Source organism: Physella acuta, unplaced genomic scaffold (genome assembly GCF_028476545.2).
Source record: "Physella acuta isolate Inbredline_101_S28 unplaced genomic scaffold, ASM2847654v3 ptg000430l, whole genome shotgun sequence".
Classification (NCBI taxonomy): domain Eukaryota; kingdom Metazoa; phylum Mollusca; class Gastropoda; family Physidae; genus Physella; species Physella acuta.
In genome coordinates, this window is record NW_026731949.1 from 103,068 (window position 1) to 121,888 (window position 18,821).

General features: G+C 35.0%; 2 long non-coding RNA genes across 2 annotated transcripts; one reads left to right on the top strand and one right to left on the bottom strand.

The window, feature by feature from the left end:
- Positions 1-880: 880 nt before the first annotated feature.
- Positions 881-3,573, top strand: LOC131942873 (uncharacterized). The gene is made up of 3 exons (XR_009386819.1): positions 881-1,060; positions 2,951-3,012; positions 3,454-3,573. It is a non-coding gene; the product is annotated as an uncharacterized LOC131942873 (long non-coding RNA).
- A 9,659-nt stretch (positions 3,574-13,232) lies between these two features.
- On the bottom strand, positions 13,233-13,487 carry LOC131942874 (uncharacterized). The gene is made up of 2 exons (XR_009386820.1): positions 13,417-13,487; positions 13,233-13,273 (listed from the first exon to the last, which is right to left on the bottom strand). It is a non-coding gene; the product is annotated as an uncharacterized LOC131942874 (long non-coding RNA).
- Positions 13,488-18,821: the final 5,334 nt, after the last annotated feature.

The window sequence follows — 18,821 nt, forward strand, 5'->3', positions numbered from 1 at the left end:
TACCATACCATACCATACCATAACATACCGCACCGTACCATACCGTACCGTACTGTATCGTACCGTACCGTACCGTACCTTACCGTACGTACCGTACGTACTGACCGTACCGCACCGTGCCGTACCGTACCGCACCGCACCGTAACGTACCGCACCGTACCGTACCGTACCGTACCGTACCGTACCGTACCGTACCGTACCGTACCGTACCGTACCGTACCGTACCGTACCGTACCGTACCGTACCGTACCATACGTACCATACCGTACCATACCGTACCATACCGTACCGTACCATACCGTACCATACCGTACCATACCGTACCATACCGTACCATACCGTACCGTACCGTACCATACCATACCGTACCGTACCATACCGTACCATACCGTACCATACCGTACCATACCGTACCATACCGTACCATAACCATACCATACCATACCATACCATACCATAACCATACCTAACCCTATCGTACCATACCCTCCCCCCCCCCCAAACACACAAATAATTTAACCCTTTCAATTTACTCCAAATGGTTATTATGCCTATATGAAATTTTTAAACCTTGAATTAGGACAGTAATTGTCTGAAAGAAATCGTGTTTCCTACTGTTCCTCTGCATTCAATGTAACGAACCGGGAAAAAAAGTAGATTAAACACTTCCTTTTCGAAAGTTTCCAACCCCTAAACCTAATCCTAGCCCTACTTCTATCTATGATACAAACGACAATATTACCTTACAATGGGTGTTACGTTTAATGTCAGACACTAACATATAGAACTTGTAAGTTTATCGTTCTTTCTCGCGTTAATTCGTGTCAGGTTAGCCAGGGAGAGATAAAAGTTTTCGAACTAAATCAATTGTTTTGAACGGGGTTTCCCATTGATAACAAAAAACATGGCGGCTATTTGTTAGTAGGTCCCGCTTCAAGATTTCAAAATCATCAAACGTTCCAGAAATGCAACAACTGTAAAAACTTTCAACGCTGTTTTGTTCATATGGATGGGAACAAACACATGTGTATGCATTTTTGAATATAAAAGTTTTGTGGCGGTAAGTATATTGATTTTATTTCTTTTGTTGATAGTTTGTCCAAGGCTAGGGGACATTACTCTGACTCTACTCAGTCTTTGCTACGAGACTTAAGATTCCCAGACCTAGACCTAGACTAGATCTAGATCTAGATCTAGATTCTAGAATCTACCAACTAAGATCTACATTGCTTTAATCTAGTTCTAAGAGTATAAGTTCATGAATTAGAATATATTAGATCTAGATTCTAGATCTAGTATTTTAGTGATCTAGATAAAATATTAAAAATATTAAGAAAAGGATGACGGTAAAAACTAAAACAACAGGAAAATGAGGATGACTTCCAGTCTCACTCAGCCTACGACTTACTTATTAATCGAATCTAGATCTAGATCTAGATCTAGATATTAGATCTAGATATCTAGAACTTAGACAACAATGTTAATAGACTAATAATAGACCTTGATCTAGATCTAGACTAGCTAGATTACTGAAGTAGACTCTAGTACTGATTACTCAGTGATTACTGTTTAATATTTTAGAAGTAGGCCTATTTGACTATTACTATTAGTTATTAGAAGTAGCTTGTAGATAGATGGCTAGATAGATCTAGATCTAGATAGTATTACTAGATCTAGATAGAGATAGTAGAATAGATCTAGATCTAGATTCTAGTTGCAGATGGTAGTATGGTAGGCCCTAGATCTAAAATCTAGATCTAGAGAATCTAGTAGATCTAGATAGATTCTAGATCTAGATTAGATCTAGTTTAGGTAAAACCGACCCTAGTTAGTTAATAGTTAAGTTTAGTAAGAGCTAGATCTAGTAATGCCTAGTAAGGCTAACCTGTTTTTAATTTTAAATCAATTTTTTTATATCTAGAATCTAGACTAGATCTACTCTAGCTATTTACTAGATCTAGATCAGTAGCCAGTAGACGTAGAGTGATTAGAGTAGTAGTAGAGTGTAGTGTAGAGTACTGTAGACTATTGTAGAGTGTAGGTACTAATAACTAGACTGAAACTAAATTAGACTAGAATCTAGGTCTAGATACATTTAGGGCTTACAGACTTATCAGACTACAGTGTTGCAATGAGTAGATCTAGTAATATATAGATTAAATTTAGTTTGAAATTGTTACAGTAGTGCTACTACTTTTCTAAGTAGTAAGTAGTGTAGACTACTAGAAGAGCAAGATGATAGATCTCCATCAAGCTACAATAGAGTTTAGTTAGTAGTTAGTTAGTCATAGTAATAGTACCAAAAGCAGTGTAAGTAGCACAGTAAAAAAAAAGTATTACTAGGCCATCTACTGTTGTATTAGGCCCTTTTATTTTTAGCAAGTTAAAGTTTGGTTAAGTACTAGTCTTCTAGCAAGTTGCCTAGTAGTAAACTTATAAACTAGATCATGTGTATTAGTACTATTAGACTTGTAGGCTAGTCTTGTTAGTCTAGACCAGGGACTATAAAATCTACAATTGATAACTTTCGGCCTTTTAGTATAAGCCTAATTATTAATGAATTACAGGGTACAAAAATTAATAAATTGGTTAGAGTCAGTATGGTTACAGTTAGCTGTTAATAGAATTAAGTTTTAGATCTATTGACTACAATTTTTAGTTACAAGTAATGAAAATGAAACTAATAGTTTTGTAATAGTTAAGATATGGTTAACTGTAAACCAGATATTTTAGTTTTTAAGACAAGCTAAGTAGTTAGAAAACTGAACCTTTACAATAAATTAAACCTTTTATAAATATAAATAAATATATATATATATATATATATATATATATATATATATATATATATATATATATATATATATATTAATATCACATATTAGTTAAATAATTATTTTAATATAATATATGGATAAACTTAATAATTTATTATATTTAAATTCTATAGGTACTTGGCAAGCAATTTTCTCACACTTTACTGTGGCTATTGGTGCTGATCTTGAACTAAAGGTGAGCTGAATTTTTTTTTTATAATAAGCCATTTTTCAGCTTAAGCCCAAGTTTGAAACCGATTCAGTTTTCTAATTTTTAAAGAATATGTTGCTACTAAGATTATTTACTGTAAGTATTAATATGTATGGCTTGATAGTGGGACTGTCAGACAGTAGCTTTCACATTTCTATCCTAAAAGATAAGAGTTCAGATCCCTGCCTTTAGTGCTAGTATGATGTCCTAAGTCTCATGAGTACCAGCTCTCATGAGTACCTGGCTCAAGATAGGGAAATTAAAGGTGGCTGGGTATATACCTCTGAACACTCTAATTTTACATGCAAATGTCACAGAAACAGGTGAATTTTAATTCAACTGCTATATTGGCTGTCTGTTTTAATCAATGATTAATTTTTTCATATTACAGAAAGTTGTTAAAAATATTATTTATTTAATTTCCAGGTAAATGGAACAGCATGGATGTGGATTTTTAGACACAAGGAAGCTGAATTTAACTTTTAATGAAGAATTTAAATGATGATTGTCCATGACAAGAAATATTAATCATATACATTGTAATGCTGTATTGATGCATCTTCTGTTTTAAGTAATTAAAAAACCATCCATTTATGAAATTCTTTTCATTTTTTTTTTTCAATTTTAAAACTGTAGTTCTGTTTTGTTATTTGAAAACAATGATGAAAGTATACTGAACTGCCATTGAGATATTAATATAAATGCTATTGTTTATAGTTTAATTCTTTCAGAAGCAACTATATTGACATCAAAACTGAATCTTTATTGTACACTAAGTATAAAAGCTTACCCGCAAACCAGTCCATGTCAACAATTTATTGACATCCAAACATTAAATTGTTTTAAAGGTGATTTTTCTTAAATAAAACAGACTACTTTCATATGGGATAAGAAACATTTAATTTTGAAATTGATTGGTTTATTAAATTTTAATGGAGCTGAAACTAAAACACTGGGTACAAATTTATTATTACTTTGTTTCTCAGAAAATTGCTAATTTTGAACATAAGAACTGTGGGAAGTAGGCAATGATGTTAAAATATCTCTTGAAACTTGAAGAAATTGTGGAAGGTTTAGAGATAGAAAACAACATTTCAGAAGATGATGTTTGAAATAATGGTAAAATATCTTTAGCAATTGTCACTGAATAAATATTTTCATTAGACAAATCACATTTAGGTATAGAAGAATAAGGTACGTCTTCAGATTTTCTTATCAGCGAAGATCCTGGGTGATTCTCTTTGTTATCATCGGTCAAACGACAAGCCAATTCTGGAAAATTCATTGGGTTCTTTGCCTGGGCAGCTAAATATATTTAAATTAAGTTCATGCAAGGCTTTAGAAACATCAATTGGATAAAACTCTATAATTTCATTAACTTTTTATTAATATCAGCTCCAAAGGAATAATATAAACAAGTTACACATCATCAATAAATCAAATTTGCAGATATTTCCATTTCACCAAACTTTCTCTAAGTCATAATATATATTTTAAATTCATGGCATTTTGTTAGGCTAGATATGTTGACTTTTATTTACCACAATAATCTGATTATATAAATTAGGATTACCCAGCTATCATACATTCTTCTTTTTACTGCTCTCCTTTATGAGGGGGAGGTAAAAATCATCATAAAATGTGTGATGCAATTTACAGATGAACCCTCTCTCTCTCTACCCCTCCCCCTATATATATATGTATATCTACATAATCTCTAAAATCATGTTGGTACCTCTACCTGTTTGAATGTTAGGCCCATTTCCTTAAACTGTTTCTGTGTGGATCTTCTCCATGGGGGGTCATCTATAAATGACGTCACGCATTTTTTTGACGATTTTTACCTCCCCCCCCTCCCCCTACACATCGTCAAAAAAAGCCAGACCCCCACCCCCTAAAATGACGTCACACAGTACTAGATTCTAGATCTAAATTACTACAGTTGCCTACACTCTAGATTTAGTTCTTAAGTTCTACAACAAGACTACACTAAACTTCGATAGATCTAGAATAATGTAGATTCTATATATAAATTGATATTGAACATATTCTAGTCTACCTGTCTTAAAGTAAATAGCCTATTTAGTAATTTAGTAATTAATTCCACTCAACTACACTGTAAAATAAAAGAAACTAGATCTAGAATCTAGATCTCTAGACTACTCTTGAGTCTATAAATTAAAAATAAATCCTGTATGTCGTATGTTACTGTCTAAGTCGGAATTTTCAAGAGGGTTTTTTTTAAGTCATAGATCTAGATATAGAATTCTAGATCTAGACTCTAGATCTAGGCTATATATATTTATTAATTAAATTAGGCTTGATTTCAGATTTACGATTGAAATATTTTAGGCCTATAAATATATTTTATATAGATTATAGATGTATTATTATTATACAGGTTGTATTCTAGATCTATCTAGATCTATATAAAATATAATATATTTGTGTGTGTGTGTTATTTTAAACTTAATTTACTTAAAACAACTTATTGTCGGAGTTTTTTTTATTCCAAAAACGAAAGTAGATTTCATAACTTAAAAAAAAAATAAATAAAAAATATTCACATTTGGTTTGAAAAAACAAAAAAACGCCAGCTGGCAACTACCGGAGCGAGAACTTGGTAAGCTACTTAAACAACTTACAAGCCCAATATCTCGAATGTGCTCCATTAATAAATAAAAAAATATATCCATAATGAAAAAAATTCATAAAAAACGTTTTAATAACAAGTTTTTATGTAATAATGCACTAAAAAGTAGAAAATAAACTATAGACTACTATTTAAATTACTATAAAGAAAAGCGTGGGTCACTTTAGTATCTATTGGATACCTTTACTAATGTTAAGGAAGACACCCACGCTTTTCTTTATAGTTATTTAAATAGTAGTCTATAATTTATTTTCTACTTTTTAGTGCATTATTACATAAAAGCTTGTTATTAAAACGTTTTTTATTAATTTTTTTTCAGTACTTTACATGATTTATTTACAATAGAGTTACATGACTAAAAACCATTGCGCGCCTACTGAACGTGATGGCGCAGCTATTGAACGTACCGTGATGGCGCAGCTATTGAAGGTGATGACGCGTGTGGTGTGGTTGGCTAGACATGCCTACTAATTCGGTCCAAATTTTAATTAATTCATAAAAAATTAATTAGGCATCCAATTAAGTCAAATTTTATTTCAGATTGCATTGTCTTCATGTCTTGACCCACGTGTCAAATGTGAATCGTATCGGTCAAGTAGAAGTTTCCGAATTTTCACTCCTGCGTTTCGATCTAGACTGACGACTGACGACAGAGGAAGTGAGTTAAATAAAAGTTTGTAAAAAAAACTCTGCGGATGTTCCAGTGATATTCGAGCTGAACGGAAGCTCTCTTGATTTGGCAATCCTTGCCTTGTTTTCAGCGTCATATAAGGCGCTCAAATGGGCGTCTAGAATTGTTTATAAAGTAGGTTAAAAAATTACTTATTTACGTGGCATAAAATTGGTCATGGAAATATATTAGTTAACAATGTATAGTTCGTGGTTTCTCTCAAGTGAGGTTGTCTTATTTTTAGCAGCTGGGGCTGTGTCTTAAATTTTATTTAAATATCATTTCCGAAAGGGGCGGCACTATGAAGAATATATTAATAACTACCAGGTTAAATAAAATAACAGAACAGAATACATACCTCTGCATTGCATATTTATTTAGAATTTTTGTTATGTTTTAATAACGTCTAACAAACTAAACAATGTTTTTACTTCTTTCACGTCTACACTAGATTACAAAGCTAATGAGAACATTAAACTCTTGACACATACACGTTTATTCAAGGGAATCGTAAGTTTGTTTGCTAACATTGTGCAGGCAAGAAGAGAAAATTATCAGTTACAGGCAGATTAAGTCCAACCATTCCCGCTATGATTTCCTTCAGAGTTTGATCCACTGTGGGGATGTCGCCACCTTACATATACACACTCAACTGGAGCCTGTACAAGTACATGTTGTTTACGTGTACTTGTACCAGCCATTGTCCCTCACATGTTTGTGTGTCCATTGTCCTACAGAGACCTGTATGGACAGCTATGAGGATGTGACACAAGATGGGTTAACTTGTCCACAACAAAAAATTTAGTGTATTTCTCACTAACTTTTAAAAAAAGAACATCAAAGTGCCGATACACCTTGTCAAATTCATCAATCAGCTCTAGGTCACATGACACACAGTGTAAACTCACACCTGTCTCCATCAACGTCTGCCCACCTCACCCCCCAGCCATCAAGACTGACCCCAGGACTTTTATTGTCATCAAAACCTACAACACACCTGGTCTGTCTCGCCTCACTCTCATCAAACACCACGTGTGTGGCTATTCTCACACGAACCTCCCCCCACACTTTGCTGGGCGTGTCCGAGTGTTGACACTTGCCACATGGACAAGTGCCCTTGTTGTCACTCTCTGTGTACTTGACCACACCACACACCCTCCCCGTCCCTGTCCTCAACACGTCACTTCCTCTGGTGTTATAAAATGGATATTGACCACTGAAGCATAGAACAGACTTTGGTCTCTTTAGACTGGTGTACTTGACCTTTATCAGGACCGTTAGGGCAGACAAAGCTTTAACTACATCCAATATGATGACCTTTCTTCAACACCAATGATACGCTTTTTGGAGGGTTCATGACTTCACTTAACTTGGACATTTTTAAATTTTACTTTTGCTTAGAAAAACCTAAAATAAAACTAACAAACCGGAAAAGTGCGTATTTTCACTGCCTGGGCATGCAGACACCCGCTTAATGGAAAAAATACGAGACGAACTTCAAGGCAGAGTTTTCTGAATGTCTGGCGGGCCACAAAAAAATGTGGCGGGCCCCACATGGCCCGCACTTTGCCCACCCCTGCTCTATAGCATTATATTTTTACTAGCTTTTATTTAACTCACTTCCTCGTCAGTCGTCAGCCGTCAGTCTGTCGTCAGTCTAGATCGAAACGCCGGGGCGAAATTGCAGGTACTTGACAGATACGGTTCTTAATTTGTACGTGGGTAAAGACATGAAGACAATACATTGTTATAACTGGGTTCTAATGTGTACCACAGTTATGCAGTGAGAGGGTAAAACTACTTGATCCAATATTATATTCCGATACCAGTACCATTTTATTATGTCTATCCGGTTAGTAGCTTATCTTAAAACACGACGACATCAACGCATACAAATGATTTTACTGAATGACATTGTTTACTGGTTCTATTTCTTGCACTATAAGGAATAAACATTGAACGACTTGAAAAAACGATACTAAGACTGGACAACCTAACCCTAACATAACACGAACAAGACTAATTGAAGCTTCTTCCCCGGCAACATCGAACTCACACTAAAACGTCACTTTCTTGCGTACCGCGTCACACTTTCACTCGTTCAATATTATAGCTTCGCACCAGCATTCATGCGCACCAATTTGTCTAGTTAAACATACATTATAACATACATCGTGACATTAAATTTGACTTAATTGGATGTCTAATTATTTTTTTATGAATTAATTAATATTTTGACCAAATTAGTAGGCATTTCTATCCAACCTGTGACCTACTTAGGTCTGTTTATTTTTAGTTTTACATTTGTTCCCTCACCATATATGGTCTGCGGTATAATGACCGGTTTTTTCCGCTGTCTTACTAAGAGAGTCTTAGACTCAGAAATGTTCCATCAAGATATGATTGATTGATTCAGACCAGATGACCACCCCAGTGGTATAGTGGTTAGAATCTCGGCGCGCCACGGCGGCGGTTGAGGTTCGATTCCTCGGTTCGGAGCCGAGTAGGGTGGCCCTGTTACGCAGTGGCCTGGATCCCGCTCGCCCATAGGCGGCGTAGATCCCATGACCCTCAGGGTGGCCCTTGTGGCCTGGATCGCATTTCGATCCCATGACCCTCGACCTGTGTGGTCGTATGACTTATGTGACTCACAATAGGCACACAATGGGCAGTCTTTGGTCAGACGTCGTTGAGAGTTGATAAGCCCTGTGTGTTACCGTGCAGTATTAAGTTGTTTAAGTAGCATATTAATATATTACTTGTGGTTAAGTAATTCTTTATGCTTATCGCAGTGTTTTGTATACTGTGGTGATTTTTCTGAAGTGTTAAAAGCTGTGATAGTGTATCATATTATTTTTTTCCCACGAATTGTAAGTTGGGTTTTGATCATTCTGTAAATCCATTTTATTTTTGTATAAATCTAGTGTTCTGTCACGACTTTGTACACTCATTACAAGTTATATGCAGATTAAATGTATTGTTGGCATCAGTAGTTTCTCTAGTGTTTCCCCTAGACATCAATTACGAGTCCTAGCGAACTAGTGTGTTAACTTTCCTTTATTTAGGCTTGTCGCCATCTGTGTGTAATCAGTTAAACGAATCCGGGAGCGTTCGCCATCTATCTGGCTGATAGATTGGTTTCCGTTACAAACCACACCACATGCGTCATCACGTTCAATAGCGCGTCATCACATTTAATAGGCGCGCAATGGTTTTAGTCATAACACTCGACTGTAAGTAAAAAAATGTAAAGTACTAAAAATTTTTTTCATAAAAAACGTTTTAATAACAAGCAGCCAATACCTGCGACCAAACGGAGGCTTGAGCGCTGTCCGTATTGTCATCGAAACATAACGAAGGCCAGCTTCGATTCTTGGTGAGTATAGACAATAAGGTCTTGCGAGTTTTTATATAAGCACTATGCGTTTATGTTTCCATTTAAGTTGTGTTTATGTTATGAGTGTTGAGTTTCTGTTTCCGTTTGTGTTTTTTGCGTATGCATTTGTGTTTGCATTGTGTTTGTGTTTTTATTTGTGTTTTTATTTGCGTTTGCTTTTGTGTGTGTTTGTTTATGTTTTCGTTTGTGTTTGTTTGCATTGTGTTTCCTTTTGTGTTTGTGTTGTGTTTGTGTTTTCTATTGTGTTTGTGTTTGCATTGTGTTTGTGTTATGTTTGAGCAAATGTTTTGTGTTTAGTTAAGCACGGTTACGCAGCTAGTTCAAATACACATAAAGACAATGATGGCGATGACAAATCTAATGTGGAGGTTTAAACAAAACAAATATACAAATATAGCCTATACATATTTTATTTCTCAAAAATAAACATTTGTTTATAATTTTGTTCATGTGTCTAACAACTCTAAAACAAACTAAACTAATAATTTCTTGTCTTCACCAGAATACAAAGTTGCTGATTAAGACATTCAAGTCTTGATACACACAAGGGAGCCGCCATTTTGTTTGTTTACATCAGACAAGCGAAGAGAACCAACAGTTACATTAGACAAGGGGAGAGAACTAACAGTTACAGATGGATCAACACAAAAACACAACCTCCCCACTATAATTTCCTTCAGAGTTTGGTCCACTGTGGGGATATGACCACCACCCGCCATATCCCAGTATGTAGACAGCAGCTCCACTGGAGCCTGGACATGTACATGTTGTGTACGTGTACGTGTACAAACCTTCCCTCTCACGTACGTGTGTCCATTGGCCCACAGAGACCTGTTTAGGACAGCCATGAGGATGTGAAACTATAACGGTCAACTGGTCTACACCAACAAATCTCCTGTATTTGTCCCTTACTTTCCCCCCATAGATCCTCAAAGTGCTGACACATCTTGTCCAGTTCATTAACCAACTCTAAGTCACATGACACACAGGTAAACTTACACCAGTCTCCCTCAATGTTTGCCTCTCTCACCCACCAGCCATCAAGACTGACCCCAGGACTTTTATTGTCATCAAAACCTACAACACACCTGGTCTGTCTCGCCTCACTCTCATCAAACACCACATGTGTGGCAGTTACCACACAAACCTCCCCCCCCCCACACTTTGCTGGGTGTGTCCGAGTGTTGACACTTGCCACATGGACAAGTGCCCATGTTGTCACTCTCTGTGTACTTGACCACCTCATACACCCTCCCTGTCCCTGTCCTCAACACGTCACTTCCTCTGGTGTTATAAAATGGATACTGACCACTAAAGCATGAAACATACTTTGGTCTCTTTAGACTGGTGTACTTGACCTTTATCATGACCGTTAGGGCAGACAAAGTTTTGATTACCTCCAACATGATGACGTCATGATAACGTGCGGGGAGATGATCCAAGTTAAAATCATTAACAGGTATAAAGTGGACATGACCTGGATTCTTCTTACATCTGGTATAGTGCTTGTGTAAGTCAGCTTCACCTCCATAGCAGTATTCGGTTTCATGATGTCCTGGAGAGATACAAGGGGAGGGAATTGTTATTCTAAAAAAATTCAATTTGAACGGTGTAACTATAAAAATTAACACACACTTATTATTTCTAATACAACTAGCCATCGGTACCCGTTACAAGGGCAATTTTGGTGACTTTTAGTTCTCTTCTCTTTACAAAAGGCTACCCGGTTTTTCTTTTAGATATTTATCTCCGGGGAGCGGCATTTAATTCTGTCCGAGGAGGGTTCGGGGGTTGTGTGTGCGTTCGGGAGGGGGGGGCGGATACTGGTTTTTCTATATTTTTGTATGAATTACGTTTTTCAATTTTTTTCGTAGGTGAAAGGGGAAGAAACTTTAGAGATGCCTGAAGAAAATGTATATACCTATGGAAAGTGAGTAATCAAATGAATTGTAATTAAGCTTTTAAAAAAGTCATTATCAAAACTTAGGAAAACAAACATTTTATTGATCAAGAGCATTGGAATGAAAACGTTGTTTAGATTATGTAAAGAGGGGTTTTGTTTTATGTACTGTCTATGTTTATAGGCCTACTTGCTTAAAATAACATAGACTACCAATACTTATTAGAAAAATTAAAACAAAATTATATACAGTATTAGTCAACACAATACCATATTAAATGCACTCGCTGATTAAGAGACTTAAAATTAAGAGACTTAAAAGATTTCGCTAAAAACCCGGCTGTTCAATTGTAGTTATGTTGGTTTTTGTCTTTTAAAAATACATGTTTTGGCTGAGCATGGGTCTGACCGAACTATCCCTTCATATGCTAAAATGACAGAAACAGTTGAACTCTATTTTACCTGCCTGGTGTCCCGCCAAGTCCCAATAGACAAATTTATCATCAACATATAAAAAATTTAACATTGACTTCGTGTGTCTCGGACCCATGCCACCCGCATGTTATCAATTACATTATCATCTCGGCCAATTAAGGCACCTTATTATTCATGAAGAAAAAAAAATGTATTTAAGAAACTTAACTTACGCGAATAGGCCTATTCTTTCAAACTAAATTTTATCCCAAATTAGCCAATTCTATAGCTAAAAAAACAAAGATTTCTATAAATTAATTAAGGCCTGTAATATAGAAATGTATCCTTTGAATAGATTCTAGTGTATATATAGCCTAAATCTAGATCTTAGCGTCTACGTCTAGTTTTTCGGTAAATCCAGTCTAGATCTAAAATCTCTAGATATAGAATCCAAATAGATAAGTTAAATTTTATAAGTTTAGGCAGCGAAAAATGTATTGTATACATTTCATAGCGTACGTAGATCTAAATCAAATTAAATAAAATAGTTCATTTCTTTATATTCTAAAATCGGAAGATGAAGCCATTAGTTTTGTGTACTTTCCTTAGTGTAAACATTTGTGAATTCATTGGTAATCGCGTTCTTGTCACAACTATAAACACTTTTCTGGGTGCATAATTAAAACTGTTTTTCTTTATTCGAATAAGTCTTTATTTTTTTAAATTTTCCTCTTTAAATAAAATTTTGTTTATACATTTAAAACATCTACCATATTATTTTCAACAAAAATCCGTATCAATTTCTTTATGTATCGCTGAAGATACTGATATGATAGCCTGTGAAAATATTTTGCGGACAGAGAGAGAGAGAGAGAATTGCGCACATGGGCTTTTAAATATTAGGATATTTTTATTAGCTGGTGAAGATGAAGGAGAGTTGAGATGTATTATGTGGTATATATTGCCTGCAAAATGACCATTTTTACTAACCATAAATTGTCTACCAATTTATCATGTATATATGTAGTTATTTGCCCAGCAGATCTGTATAAATTGAACTTCTTAAATTTTACGTACATTTTGCATATATATTTCACACAATATGAGGCACACCTGGTATAAAACCTCTTTCTGTATTTGTTTCTTCTAAATGTGCTGTCTCATCATGCCTTTCTTCCAACTGTGTTGTCTCATCTTGTCTATGTGTTAGACCTAAAACAATTTAACATCAAGGTTTCAATTAGATTAAACACAAACCTATACCAGTAAATAAAGCGTTTCTCTATTTGTAAAGCAACTGGTTCTAAAGATTTACAACAAATACAAAACATGTTGCCTAGAAAAATTTATTTGACCTTTCTCTGCCATCTGATTTTCTCTTTTCTTTCCACCTGTATTTTCCATCTCTGACAACTTTACCTGCAATAAAAAAATTATTTTAAAATAAACTTACATTATATGATTTTGTTACAAAATGTATCATCATTTAACTCATCCTAAGGATGAGTTCCACATTTTATTCCGAGGATGTGAAGACAGTTTGGTGTGGTGCTGGCAAACATAATCTGGTCATAGAACTCAACTGGAGTTGAATCAGCTGAACTCTAGTTCAAATCATCCACCATTACCTAGTATCACAGTAAATTACATTACATGTTTTCTTTACCTTAAATAACGGTTACATCAGATAGTAGCCTACATAAAAAATTATATCGTTCAATATCAAATTTGAATTGTTTTTAACTAGTACAATATTAAAAAGTAGCTTAACACAATCGCACTTGAAATGAAATGAAATTTATATAATTTATATAGAAAATATAAACTTTTAACAGTGTCCGCCCCCCCCCCCAAGAAAGTCTACCGCCCCCCGCCCCCTCCCCCCGAAAATTTCAAGTGCTCCCGGAGAAAAAAGTCTGGAAGATACACTGCTACATAGATAGTTATTCAGATCTAGATTCTATATAATTATCTAGATATAATCTTTATCCATATCTCATTACTACTGGATTTATTGGTGTTGCAATATAATAAATTAGTTAGATATAAAGACCTATTGGTACTACCGCAGTTTAGCGTCGGTTATTATTTCTGAATGGTATAGCACAGGGGTCGGCAACCTTTTGCTACGGAAGAGCCAAAAGTTACAATTTACAAAATTTCCCAGGTTTTAAAGAGCCACTGACATTTTTATTTCAATATTATGATATTTGATAAGGATTAGGTAAATAGATATAATTCTTGATTGAAATAAATAGCGTTAAATATTAACTAATATTAATTAATATAAAAACATATACATGATTCGCACAAAAAGTGTTTTAGCTAGCTCTGCTATGACAAACTTAGTAATCAATTAATATAACTATAGGACTATCCCAATCCACTTTTCTTGCTTTCTTTACGACATCATCGGCTTAGAAGGTGTCTCTCGCGGCGGCCAGGCAGGCCTCAGAACTGCCAACTCCGGCTAATTGGCTTGGGTATCGGTGTGATTACCATATCGATCGCTACTGCCCATCGGTTCTCACATGGCGTTTCTTTCAACCTATTCGAAAAGTCTGGAAGAAACACCGTATCCCTTTGGTTACAAAATCTAGATCTAGAAGTCTAACATCTGTAGTAGCTTACAACTACAGTTTACTACAGTGTCTAGACTTGAGTGACCAGCTTATATTATTTCCTTTTTATTCTCCAGGCAAATCGCTACCACCCCCACCCCGCTTTGGTTCACGGCGAATGTTTACAATCGTAGAGCCGGGTTAGTGACGGCTATTAGGGGCAGATAATTTAGTATTAAACTATTTGAAACGAAGGGGAGGTAACAATTACTGATTCATCTTTTCTTTGTCTGTAAACGGCTGCTTACACTAGGGGGGAGGGGGAGGAGGGGGTAGTGTTGGATTCACACATTTTGAATTGCTAGATTGCGGCGTGTGCTACGTATTTTTTATTGTACGATTAATTATTTTACATTCTAAGAAAGTAGGTCTACTGTTCTGTTACTGTTAGTGCAGACTTTTTTCTTCGTTCTTAATTTTAGTGTTGGAAGAGATTTCCAACAAAATTAAGTATACGTGTCAACTGGTTATGCGCCATATGTGCCGTTACTCCGATTTCAGCCTGCTTTTCTTTTTGCTACCATAGACTATGTCCAACCAAGAATGTCCAACCAAAAATCACTACAAGGCATCATTTGCTGAATAGTTGCTAGTTAACAAGCCTCATCTGCAACCATGAGCTTTACCCACTCGACTACCCCTGTTAGTGCCAGCGATCTAGATCTAAATGCTAGATCTAGCTAGACTAGAAAATACTAGATATATTTCTATATCATAATATAGGCTTTAGTTTAATATAAAGTAGTGTTAGCACAGGACAGCCTCCAAGACGGCGCATTAGGTAAACGGCCATCTGCAAAACGCCCGTCCGACGATATCTGAACACCAAATTTGTCTTTTATGAAGTGCGGAGCTCCTTTAGAGCGGAGCTTGAAGGGAGGTGGGGGGGGGGAGAGATTGCCTTTCCTGTTGTCACTACCACTAGCCACTTGTGTACATCATAATCACAAGTTTCGTCTGAAGCTTAATGGGCAGACGAAGTTTATAGGTGGGACTGGAAGATTAAGGCCTTTACAGAAGCCACCGTGTCACGGTCATTTTTGAGCCGAAGTCTCAGGACAGCAGGTTGCACGTGAATTTGTATGGCCGAGGGACCAGAGAACAGCATACCACCGTGTTAAATTGAACACCGATATAATCAACCGAATTAAAGTCAATTACATCTATTCGTTAAGCAAAACGTCGCAAAAGCCTTATCGCGGTAGTGCTTGTTTTGACTTTTTAAAGAAAAATTACGGTATCTCTACACAATAACCGTAACTCATAAAATGTGTAGGCCTAATACCAATGCCTACAGATAAAATAAACAGTTAGATTCATATGAATCGCCAATAAATGACGTCATACTTTTCAGAATAATTTCCCTCTCCCCCAATTGTCATTAAAACCAGATCACTGACTTAATATCATCGCAAAGTTCTACCGAACCCAAACCCTAAATCACAAATTCTAACGAAAACGAATATGTTCTTCATCATTTAATATTCTATCCCTTATTTTGAGTCTAATGTCATTTATGGGGAATATGGCGCCTTTTTCATAGAATAATTAAATATCATTTCAAACATGTTCAGTAAAACACAACAAAAAAATATTTAAAAATCAACAACAGCAAACACATAATTGAAAGTATGAATTAAATAATTAAAAACTGTCTTTTAAAGTTCTCTGAGTATCACATATTTTTGATAACTCATCGCAAGTAGATCTACAGCCTACTTCTTGGCTTACTTATCGGCAAACATTGATTATCTGTACAGGAACTCCGTGATTGATATGTTTAAAAAACTTTGCAGTAAAGTTTTTAAATAACATTGCAAATGTAAATCCGATTACCTAGTTTTCCTTTTTTTTCGCATACAATATGTACAATACAATTTATGGCAGCCTCTCGAATAACAGGATGCCATTGTTTATGTCGCCTTTACACGTGAAAACCAAATTGTTTTTGCTTTTTAAATTTATTTTTATTTAGTTACCGAAAATATTAAAAACATCAGATACATCCAATCTTTAGTAAAGTCCGAAAAAAAAACCGGACAAACAGGAGGTTATAACCATATTAACTGTAACTACGCCGTGCATGGTTTTCAAATTAATTAATGGGCCTTTCGAATACCTTCTCGCTCGCGTCCATTAAAAAAAGGAAAATCTGAAATGCAAGACTAACAATTTAGTTGTTTTAAATATTCATTGTTGTAGACAATAAAGTAGTCTGTATTGCTTTTAGCATTTATGATAAAAATATAATTAATTCTGACTGTAGACAGCATTAGTTTTGCAAAAACGAATAATATTGATTAATAAAGTAATTACTGATTTGGTTGAATTTGACAAATACAGTTAAATGTATAGGTCTTTATATATCTATATTAAGAGAGTGATTATTTACCCTACTTTAGTTCCATAGTCTTATAAATATTCCATTATGTTAGATGTTTTTACAGAATAGATTGTTTTGCGTTTATTGTTTTATGGTAGCTTTGTGTGTATATTTAGTTTTTGTTTTTGTTTTGTTTTGTGTGATAAATTATTTGTGTTGACAGCCTAAATTATGTATATTTATTTTGTTTTCTTCAGGGTAGGCCTACTCTTTGATTTTTTTTTACACCGTTTCGAAGCAATGACATACAGCTAGTGTATATATATATATATATATATATATATATATATATATATATATATATATATATATATATATATATATATATATATATATATATATATATATATATATATTTCTCTATATAGATCGATGATTCTTTTTCGTTCCCGCGGAGGGAGGGGGGGGGGGGGGGCGGGGGGGGGGGGGGGGGGGGAGGGTGTTGACACCATTAGGTTCCGCACCTTGCGACACCCAACCTAGCGACGCCACTGTATATATATATATGTAGCCTTTTTCCCCCTAACCTGTAAACCTGTGTACACCTGTGTTGTAATTGTTTAATGCATTTTAAACATGATAGTTATAAACCTTAAATAAATACGATGTTATTTAAACCTTACCTAACAAAGTTGCATTTCCGATCGATTAAAGGTTCTTATTAATTATAATTAAAACAATCATCCTAAAACATATTACATATATTACATATATTTTATCGCCATAATCGAACTATTTTTTTCACAATATTAATACATTTCTAATATTTTTTATAGAATACATATTTTAATATTACTATTTAGTGAATGTAAAACTAATTATTTTTCTGCAACCTGTGAAATTTAAGGTTCCCTTAAAATTAAAAATACTAATGTGCTACATCGTGTTAATACAATTATATTTCAATAAACTGATGTGGAATAAAGTGATTGAAAAAAATTCACAATGAGAATTACCTTGTGACGTTTTTTGGGTCAAATGTGTTTGCAGACAGCTTTAATTCTGGCACAGACTATCTATGGTGTTGTCTACAGTTTGATAAAATAGAAAAAAAGCCGTACCAAGTACGACCCGCGTGACTAGTAGAGGGATTCTCAAACTTCAGGTTGTTAGGTTGATTGTTTATAGTTGCCAGTTTTAGTGTTGCACGGCGGGTTAGTTAGAGCACACGTTCAACAACTGAAAACACGTGAGTTCTTTTCACCGGACTCGAGGACACAGGACAAAGTGTTGAGTAACTAGATCTGGTATAGATCTGACAATATAATCCTTTACATGACTAAAATAGATCTGACAATATAATCGTTTACATGACTAGAATAGATCTGAAAATATAGTCCTCTACATGACGATGTCAAGAAAACATAAGTCTTGGAGTTTAACTTCGCTATAAGGAGTGACGTCTGAATTAGAACTTCACTACATTATATTTACACAAAAAGTGATGATTGGGGTTGGGAAATAGGGTGATAATCCTGAGTGAGCCACGCTACTTAAGTAGGTATGCGCTAATTCAAAATGATAAAGGAAAAAAGTAGTGTTCATGTAACAATTACTATGCAGGTTTCTGTTCTTCCTATTCCGTTAAAACCGAGATTCGACAATGTAACGTATTTCATTTAGGTGCAATGGCAGTTGACATAATATTATAACAGCTGTATCGTTAAGATAACATGCGTTAGTATTGGAGAATCGACTTCCGTATTCCCACTTATGGAAAATGTGCATCGACTTCCGTATTCCCACTTATGGAAAA